This window comes from Girardinichthys multiradiatus, chromosome 11, assembly GCF_021462225.1.
Source record: "Girardinichthys multiradiatus isolate DD_20200921_A chromosome 11, DD_fGirMul_XY1, whole genome shotgun sequence".
NCBI classification, from domain to species: Eukaryota; Metazoa; Chordata; class Actinopteri; order Cyprinodontiformes; family Goodeidae; genus Girardinichthys; species Girardinichthys multiradiatus.
In genome coordinates, this window is record NC_061804.1 from 4,531,578 (window position 1) to 4,540,907 (window position 9,330).

The 9,330-nt window shown below is 38.1% G+C and overlaps 1 long non-coding RNA gene across 1 annotated transcript; it reads left to right on the top strand.

Annotated features, from left to right (window-relative positions):
- The first annotated feature begins 3,161 nt into the window (after window positions 1-3,161).
- LOC124875910 lies at window positions 3,162-9,051 on the top strand. The gene is made up of 2 exons (XR_007040168.1): window positions 3,162-3,480; window positions 3,604-9,051. It is a non-coding gene; the product is annotated as an uncharacterized LOC124875910 (long non-coding RNA).
- The last annotated feature ends 279 nt before the right edge of the window (window positions 9,052-9,330 follow it).

Consider the following 9,330-nt stretch of genomic DNA (forward strand, 5'->3'; position numbering starts at 1 on the left):
TTCTAATCATCTTTAATCAACTTGTTTATATTGTACATAGTCCATTAGTCTTCATTATTCTTTAATTCTGCTTGGTAGTTTAGTTGGATTGTTTTAGCATAGTAAAGAGTTTGTTGATTGAAATATATTTGATTTTGAGTTGACTTATTTTTGTTAATAAATTCTTGTATTTTAAGAAATTGTGTGAATTCATTCCATGTGTGAAGAGTTTTGTTGTTCAATATTGTCAAAGCTTGGCTCACCCTTTTGACTTTGTCCTAATACCATCGCCTTACTGGGCTGGTATTCACAGGACAACCCTTAACAGACCGAAATATTATTTGATAATATGTGTCTGTCCCTGCCATTCAGAAGGGAATGCTGCTGTTGCCTCATTGTTAAATGAGCTAAATCCAAGGTGTGGCCATTCAGTCTTTAGAGCATTGCTGGTTTGACTTAAGTGCAGCGCTGTTGTTTTCAGGACCACACCTGTCCCAAACTATCTGACAATTAAAGGGGAATTTTTTCTTTTTATCTTTTAAGTGGCTTTTACCGAACACCACCCTTCCAAACAAGAGGTTGTCCTTTTTTGACATGGCACAGAGTTATTGTCATTCAAGGGACAAATGTTAATTTTTTTGACTGATGCACAGGGAGAATGTGCACAGAGCACATGAGAGGCAAAGAAAATGAAACATGTCAGCATGTCTAGCAGATTAAATTATGTTGACTCCATTTACATTAATTTTCAGAGGAGTTTCAGTTCCTGAGCCATAATCACTGAGAAGAATGGAGGCAATGAGTCAGGTTGACAAAAGGTTATTTCCTAATTTAACTGAATTCATATAAAGGTTTTAATTGGGTAGACTGCCTGTGTACCGCCTGTGTTTAGGACAAACAAAAGAAGAAAATGGAAATAACACTACAGGACAATCATCTCCCTGTGATGGTGTCACTCTGAGGTGGTTGTCTCACAGTGTTCAATGTATTGAAACCTAATAAACTCAGAAGAACATCACTTACATTCTGATCTAGCTCTGTCATGTTCTGAGTCATCACTACAAAATGACAAAAAGAACTCCAATGAACTGAAAACGTGTCTGATCATAAATCAATTTTCTTCACAAACATTCATTAGGCATGCGTGAATTTTTGTTTTACTGTTCTTTGTGAGCCCATTTGTTTTGCAAAACACAAGCAGCAGTCTTTTTAGATCATTAACAGTGGACCTAAAAGTGTACATTCCATTAAAATGTAGGTTTCTGTGATGTAAGAAATGTCCTGGAGAATGGTGTGGACAAATAGCTCCACCAACCTGGTTGCATTAGTGAGCAACTAACACATTGTTGAAACAAATTTTGATGTATTAACAGCATTAAGACTTAATTGTAAGACGATTATGGGCATCCCACATCTTCATTGTCACATATTTGACAACTCTACCCTAAGAAAGTCTCAGGTACCAGCCGATTTTGAGGACATCTCTAGTCCTTGGACCTCTTGTGATCACTCCCCAGTTTCTCCCCAGGTTATTTTTAGACTTTTCATTTCATGAAGTCATTGTCGGTTGTTTTTGAAGCCTGCTTGGAATTACTGCAGCGCTGAAAATGACGTTCTTTCAGTCATCAACGAACCCAGGACGGCCGCTTCAAGGCCTATACCCTCTATACGTGGTCGCGCGCTAACCCCTACGCCGCCAGCGCCACGCCAAAGGCATGAACTTTTAAGCTAAAATCTCAGTTCCCTCAAAAGAAGAAGTAATCCCACACCATGATGCTGCCACCACTACAGTTAAGCCACAATGTATTCTTATACAGGTTTAACGTAATCTTGTAATATTACGAACACGCCTCTAAGATTAATATTATTAACATGCACACACATACACATCACAATACCAAGACACTAACAGCATTTCTTTCAAAACTTAGATCAGCAAATATTTAAACCTTAACCAAAGGCTTGGGAGAGAAAACAAGTTTTTAATCTACTTTTGAAAACATTTAGACAAGGGGCCTCTCAGATCTGTGGGGAGTCATTTCTATTTTATCAGATCACAAACACAAGAGGCAGCTTCCCCTGATTTCGACAAAGTTTATGTTATTAATTACCATATGCTATGGACCTGAGTAATCTGGTAGGTGAATACCAAATTAACATATCTCTTACACTATACCATTAAATGCTTTATACATACTTTCCTTTGTAAGTAATAGGAATTTTTGGAAATGATTCTGCATTCTACAGGCAACCAGGAAATTTTTAGTGCCTTGCTTGATTTGCTCCTTGATACTCTACAGGAACTGACAAAAGTATTAGAACCCCTTAATGTTGTTCCATTCTTCTCTTATTTAGTCTTAGAGTAATGGTTTCTCAGCCTTCTGCTTGTAGCTGTGTGAGATAATATGTACGCCACACTGTTAAGATTATGTCTAGGACAACAGGTTTCATGAGAGGCACCTTGAAAACTGTTGTAGCTTCTAGGAGAACCTTTGCTTTGTCTAGGCAGAACGATTTGGCAGCACTATTGAGCACATTTCCAATGCTGTAAAAAGTCCTTCTCTCTTGCAAGATTATAATAAAGCTGATTCTGAGTGACAATCATCGGTCTCTGTCTTGGTAAAAAACAAATTTTTCTACAACAAATGGCGACGGGGATGGGATTCCTTGACTGGGTTCTTCCGAGGACATCGGCAGGAGTGTCTGATCAACCTGGGAAGAGCTTCCGTGCCTCAAACCCTTTTAGTGTTAAGTGGTGGAGGACTTCTGACTCGGTGTTCATGGAGACTCAGCACTGGAATCCAAAAGAACCAAATTTTCTTTCTTCCAGAGACAGTGAGAAACAATGAATCAGCATAATTTAATTAATTATCATCAATATTAATTTGCTTAATAGTTTGATAATTATAACCAAAGGCCTATAAATTAAATTGCAAAATATATTTAAAAAAAACAGAAATAGAGAAAATAATACAAGGGTTAATAATAATGACTTCTTAAATTTTAACTAAAAGGTTAAAACTAACAGTTTTCTACTGGGGACAAAGGGGATCGGAGATTTTTCCCGCCTTGGAACAGGAGCGAGGTGTACGGACCTCGCTGGCGCGGTTGATGCCACGCTGCTTACGGGTGAACTGTAATTCACCAGTAGAGACGCCTCCCTGTACGGTTGAGTGAGGCTCCCCTAACCAGTAAGTTAGGGGGAAGGCGATTAGGGTGCCAGAAAGCTCTAAACTCTTGTGGAGACGTCTGCAGGTTTTAAAGGAATATTCCCCCATTTACCAGTAAGTAAAGGGTGTGGCAAGGCTGTCAGTATGGGACAGCGGTTCAGTTCTAAGGGATTACCTCCTCCTCCCCAGGGAGAAACGTGTGAAAAATATGCGCCACAACGCACCAAGTGCATCAATATATGGGTTAAAACCTTTGCAGCTCTACAATATTAAAAAGGACGGAGGAAGCGACAAAAGAGAAAATAGGAAAAAAAAAGACAATGGATGACAGGTATGTGAAAAACTAACTGACTGACTGACAATACTTCTGTTTGTGCAAAATCTGAACTATGTACTAAACTTTTTTCTCTGCCTCTTACACACACACACACACACATACACATGGGGATTTGAGCGCTCCCTGAACATTAGACACCTGCCCTCCCCACGGCTTCACTCCACCAGAGACGCTACTTCAGCATGACCTGAAAGGGAGAGGTCCTGCCCGCCTGCTGCAGATGACAGCGTGAGAGTTTCCACCAGAACAAAACTCAGAAGAAGTCTGGTAAAAAGCCCAAAACCCACTGAGATGGGCAACAATCCATGCTGTTTGCCAGAGCCAGACGAGCGTTACACTGGACTCATCTTGAGAGCACATCTTATGCAGGCAGAGGAGAAACAGGCTGGAACAAAGTTTTCCCTCCCTCCTGAAGAAGTTAAAGTGGACAAGGAAAGAGCAAATGTCCACCAACAGGCCAGGGGAGGGCCTGTGTTTTTGGACTGATAGGGGACTGTATGCCACAACAGTGCGACTCTGGAGCAGTCAAGAAACTGAGGGGGGTAACGTACAAACACACACACATTTGCAAATATCTTTTCTGTTTTTCTGCAATGAAGAAAGCTTATTAACTGCAGCTGTTGTGGTTTTGATGTTGACAGACACAACAAGAGATTGAATATTATTCCTGTGTTAAAGAGATTCTTTTCCAAAAGGGTCATAAAATAATTGTTTTAGAGAAACAAGTTCTCTCTCTCATCATGGTAGATTCAGGGTCAAGTATTGCTACTAAAAGTCCTTAAAAAACAAAGAGGAATTTTAAACACCTCCAAAACTCAGTGGTAACCATGTGTTTCTATGTCAGCCTCAGGACAGATCCCATGGAGGACCATTTTAAAGTCCATTGCATGTGTAACACCTGATGGACTCTCCTTCAGGTATTGTTTCCTGTTGTCAGAGTGAACCCCGTTAATCTAACAGGTAGAGACCTCTGAGAATAGGGTTAGTTTCACTGCAGAGGGTCTCCCTGCGGTCTGACACAGTACTTCCTGTGGGGTACAGCTTTGGCCACAAGCGTTAACTGAAGCTTGAATGAAAGGTGCAAATTCATTGTTTTCACAGCAGCCGCTGGGAAGAGGTTAGATTAGCTGATTTTCCCACTCTTCTGATTTTATGAAGCCTGCTGACTTACACTGTACCTCATATCTGGTCCTGACAAAACTATGAAAAGCTTGACTCTGTATTTTCTCTTCTGGGAAAAGAAAGAAAATCTAATCACGTCTCTGTTGCATTGGAATGTAAACTCACTTGTTATTTTCTCTAACACCCCAACAGCAAAATGTTTCAGAGTAATGGGTTCAGTTAAACACATCTTCCCTGACAAAAAACTGTAAAATGACAATGGAAAGATGTATTTTTTGGTTCTGAAGGTAAGTAAGAATCTAATTAAGTGGTACCACAAAAACTCTAATATCATGTTCTCTAAATACTCTGCTTAGAAAGGCCTTCTTCCAGAAACTGTGGAGCTATTTCCCACCACAGAACCAGATTTTGAAGCATGCTTTTCCTTTAATCCAAAACAGATCTGTGTTGTTTTATTATTATGTCTGAAGCTCCTTATGAACTCTGGGTTAAAAGAAAATATGACGCGGGGCTAATTTATAGCTGTGAACTAGTGAATGAAACCCCTAAATCTGTTATTGTTGATGCCAGAAATAATAAACCCTTTAGTCTGAAAACATTTAAGGTATTTAATACATTTTCTTTAATTTCTGCAGAAAGCTGGCATCAGTGTTTAAAGCAGTGGTCCTCAACCTGTGGTTCCTGGACGCCTGAGGCCCGTTAGCCTGTTAGATTGTGGGTCAGTGAAGAAAATTTAAATAAATCAATAAAGGTATCATTTAACAGAACAGAGTACATTCAAATAAACAAATAAATAAAAAAAAAAACAAAATACTACACTTATTAAATAAAAGATCTAAACCAATGATGGGTTCCGGCTTTAAAATCTATTAATACTCAAATAAGGATTCTACTCTGGGGAACACAAATTAATAAAGGCTCCTCTTTTAACATTAAAGAGGAAGAGCGGCTCAAACTCCAGTCTCCTCCCCAGGGAGAAATGTTTGATTTCATGACAACTTGGATGAGTTTGAAAATGTTCAAATAAAGGTTTCATTTTTGGGGACTTATAGGGTAAAAGAATAATTAAGTCCTTCACTACCTAGGAGTACCAAACAAAATTCACATTAGTACAAAAGATAATTTCAAATTACCAATATTTCAAATAATGGAACATTTTCTAGCCTTTGAATTATAACAGAGGGGTCCTGAGAATAACTTTCTTCCCCAACTTTCAAAACTTTAATAACCCTAATTTAAAGTTTATTATGTCCAGTCCCTTTTGAAGTGCTATAATGAAATAAAATCTAGTTGGGGATTAAACTTAATTGTTAATTTTTCTGTTTAAGTTTTAACACTGCAGTGTTTGTTTGTTTAGTGTCTGGGTATAACCATAAAATGTCAATGCCGGCCTAAAAATAATTGTCTCCATTTAACCTGAGCAGAGAAATTCTGAAATACAGCTGTGATCAAATTAAACTTAACAAAAAGAGAAATTTAACAGCAACTCTGCTGTCATTACAATGTTTAAAGTATGAAGAATTAGCAAAGAGTTTCAGCAGCAAAACATTTGGATTCATATCAGAGAAGACTGCTGCTGTGCTCCTAAATTATTTGAGATCTCTTTGAATTGTGTTCACTTATCTTTAAACAGGATCCTGATGATTATCAATCAAAGCATCTGGAGATATGCTAAGAAAAACATTTTTGAAAAGAGATTGTTGAAAATGTCTTTAAATTCCTGAAGCTTCATTAAGTCACTGAGTAGATTTGACGTAATTAAAACATTTATTAAATTTGATATTTACAATTTGATCAGGAAAAAAACTAAATTTTGTCCAACTGTGTCTCTGTCTGTGAAGTTTGTCTTTGTTTCATTGGAATGAATGAGTGTTTGTTCATATGTTGCATGCTTTAATAATTCATGTTTAGAATAATGTTTTCTAACCCAGACTGATTAAAAACTTCAGTTTTCAGGAAAGCTTCTTAACTCCTAAGAAGCAGCGTGTTTTTGATGTAAGTTGATGTTAACAGGTCTGCAGTCTAAGGTCCACTAAGATGGGTTGGAAGGACAGAACCGTGGGGACCGCCCACAGCCCACCTACAGACAGCCTATCAGAGGTTGGTTCCACCTGGCTCCGCCCACCTATTAGGTTTGAACACACCTTAACTTCCATGGAAACGCTCACCCCTCCCTTCCTGAGTTCAACACTGTTTGAAAGAAAAGTGAAAATAATAAAGGGGGCTTGTTATGATAACTGCGTTAAAATGCGGGTTTATAAAATGATTGAGTAAGGATAAAGCATGAAATTTAGATTTATGTGTTTTTATAATTAAAATGTTAATGAAATCGTTTCAACTTCTTTAAATAATTAGTTTTGCTTGCAGAATCATTGGGGATTTAATGGTGCCAATAAATTAAACTATCTGAAAGTCCAAGATATGCCACAAATAAGGAATATATTTTGATAACAAATCTGAGTCATGATCCTACACTATAATTAATGATTACGATCAATTGGTAGGATTTATGCATTAGACCTGCATGATTTAAATTTACTCATCTTAAACCAAGACAAATCAAGATGATGTGACTCATTTATAATTGAAACATTAAAATGAACTTCATAACATTTAATGTTTTATTGTTGAAACTGAGGTGACTGCAAATAGAAACAACCAGGTTGTTTTTTCCTATATTTATTTAGATATATTCACAGTGGTGAACTGAGACCATTGACTCATGACATTATCGACAGACACACAATCCTCCACTTCTGCCAGGAGTCCATCGTGTATCCGGAGATAACGTCCCGTCCGGGCCAGCTGGCTCTCCCGACCCCTGTCTTCTCGTCAAGAAATTTTTATCAATTGCATTGAGAGACCAGCTGACCAAATCCATATTTTGGAAGAATTTGGAAGACATGCAAAAAGAGGCTCCAAAAAAAGACAAGACACAGAGCTGAAGCAGGGCAGATATGGGAGGGGTGCGGGAGACAGAGAAAAAGCGTCCACCTCCACTGAGAGCAGGAAAAGAAAGAGAAATATCTCTATTTGAAGATTTTTGAGCTTTAATATAATGCAAACTGAGTTAAGCATCTGGAGTAATAATGAACCACTGCATTTGAATTTCATGCAAAATAAGGGTAGACATAAGTTTCATTTTGTTTTGCTGCAATGAAAACACAAATAATTTATTTATTCTAGAACTGTTGAAGGCCACTGAAAACAGCTATTACTGTAGAAGTTTGTCTGCAACCGTATAGTCAACCGTACTGGGTTATTGGACCAGCCAAGGAAGAGACATCGAAGGTTCAAACGCAAACAGAGTCCATTCCAAGGTGCTGCTGGTGGCTCGAACAGTGGCTGCTTATCGCAGACAGCTTCCTAATCCACCAGATGACTCCACTCCTGAAGGACATTGGCCCAAGCCAATGGGCTAGAGCACTAGGCCTGCTCCAACCATCACAGGATGTAAAGAAAGGAGATCACCCCATGAAGGACAACGGCCCACCACAAGCCAAAGAACTGTAAGCTAATCACTGGAGAGTGATTGAAGAAGTGGGTGAAGAACACTGTTTTTACAATGGGCATAATTATCCCTTGGGCAGTGTAACGTTTGCTTTAAATAAGATCACGGATGAGAAGAAGATGTCTTTTATCTACCTCAAGTCTCCCAAATTGAAGATGTACAGAAGATGGGACTTTTTGCATGTTTGTTCTCTGTCTTCATCATTGTTATGTTATGTTGGTTTATTCTTTCCATGTTTTTTTTTATCAAAGCTTATCAGGTCTGACAGAGCTATCTCCACATCAGAACAACTGAGACAGGTATCCGTAAAGGTAACCCTAAGAATACCACAGTGGCAGCGAGGATTGACCTCTGTGACGTGGTACCCCGCAGAGGTCATGACAGTTGGTTTCAGAATGGAGTAACATGTTCAGATGTTTTAGTGCTTGAGAAAACAGGAAGCTGTGTTATGTATTAACTGTTGTCTATGTAGTACAGAGGCAAGTGAAAAGGGCATTACTGCCAGCCAACTTGTAGCAAATGCATGGATATGTTTTGCAGAGTTAGTTTTTGATAGGAAACTCCAAACTTGCTTTATATTCTTCAAATGATAAAAGTCAGATTTAGTAATATGGGTAATGTGGCTTTTGACATTTAGATTAATGTCTATTATCACACCCAAATTCTGTGCTTAATTTCTGAATTTAACAGACACCGAACTGGAATAGGCTTTAATTTTCTGTCTGTGAGGTTTTGCAGCAAAGAGATTTATTTCTGTTTTATATTTATTAAGTTGTAGGAAATTGTCTGACATCCAGATATTGATATAATTAAGCCATCAGACAATAAAAACTGTACAGTTACAAGTCGTCTCCATGGTTATATTTTATCTTGTGTTTCTAAATAATGTGCAAGAGAAACCATATAAAGATTAAATGCTATTGGTGTCATGATTTGGGGTTGTTTGGTTTTTGGTTTTGGGGTTTTTCCTTATATTTTTCACTGTTGAAGTTTTGAATCATGTTTCTGTTTATTTTCCTGGTCATGCTTTTTGTTTTGTCGTCTTGTTCATGTTTTGTCAAGTTTTGGTTTTCGGATCTGGTTATGCTTTAGCTTCATGTTTTTCTAGTTTGTGTTCAAGAGTCTCTGTTTTGCTCCAGTCACGTTTTGTTCTGTTAATTAAGTTTATTCAGTTCACCTGCTTCAAGTTAATCTGTCTCCTTGCTCCACCT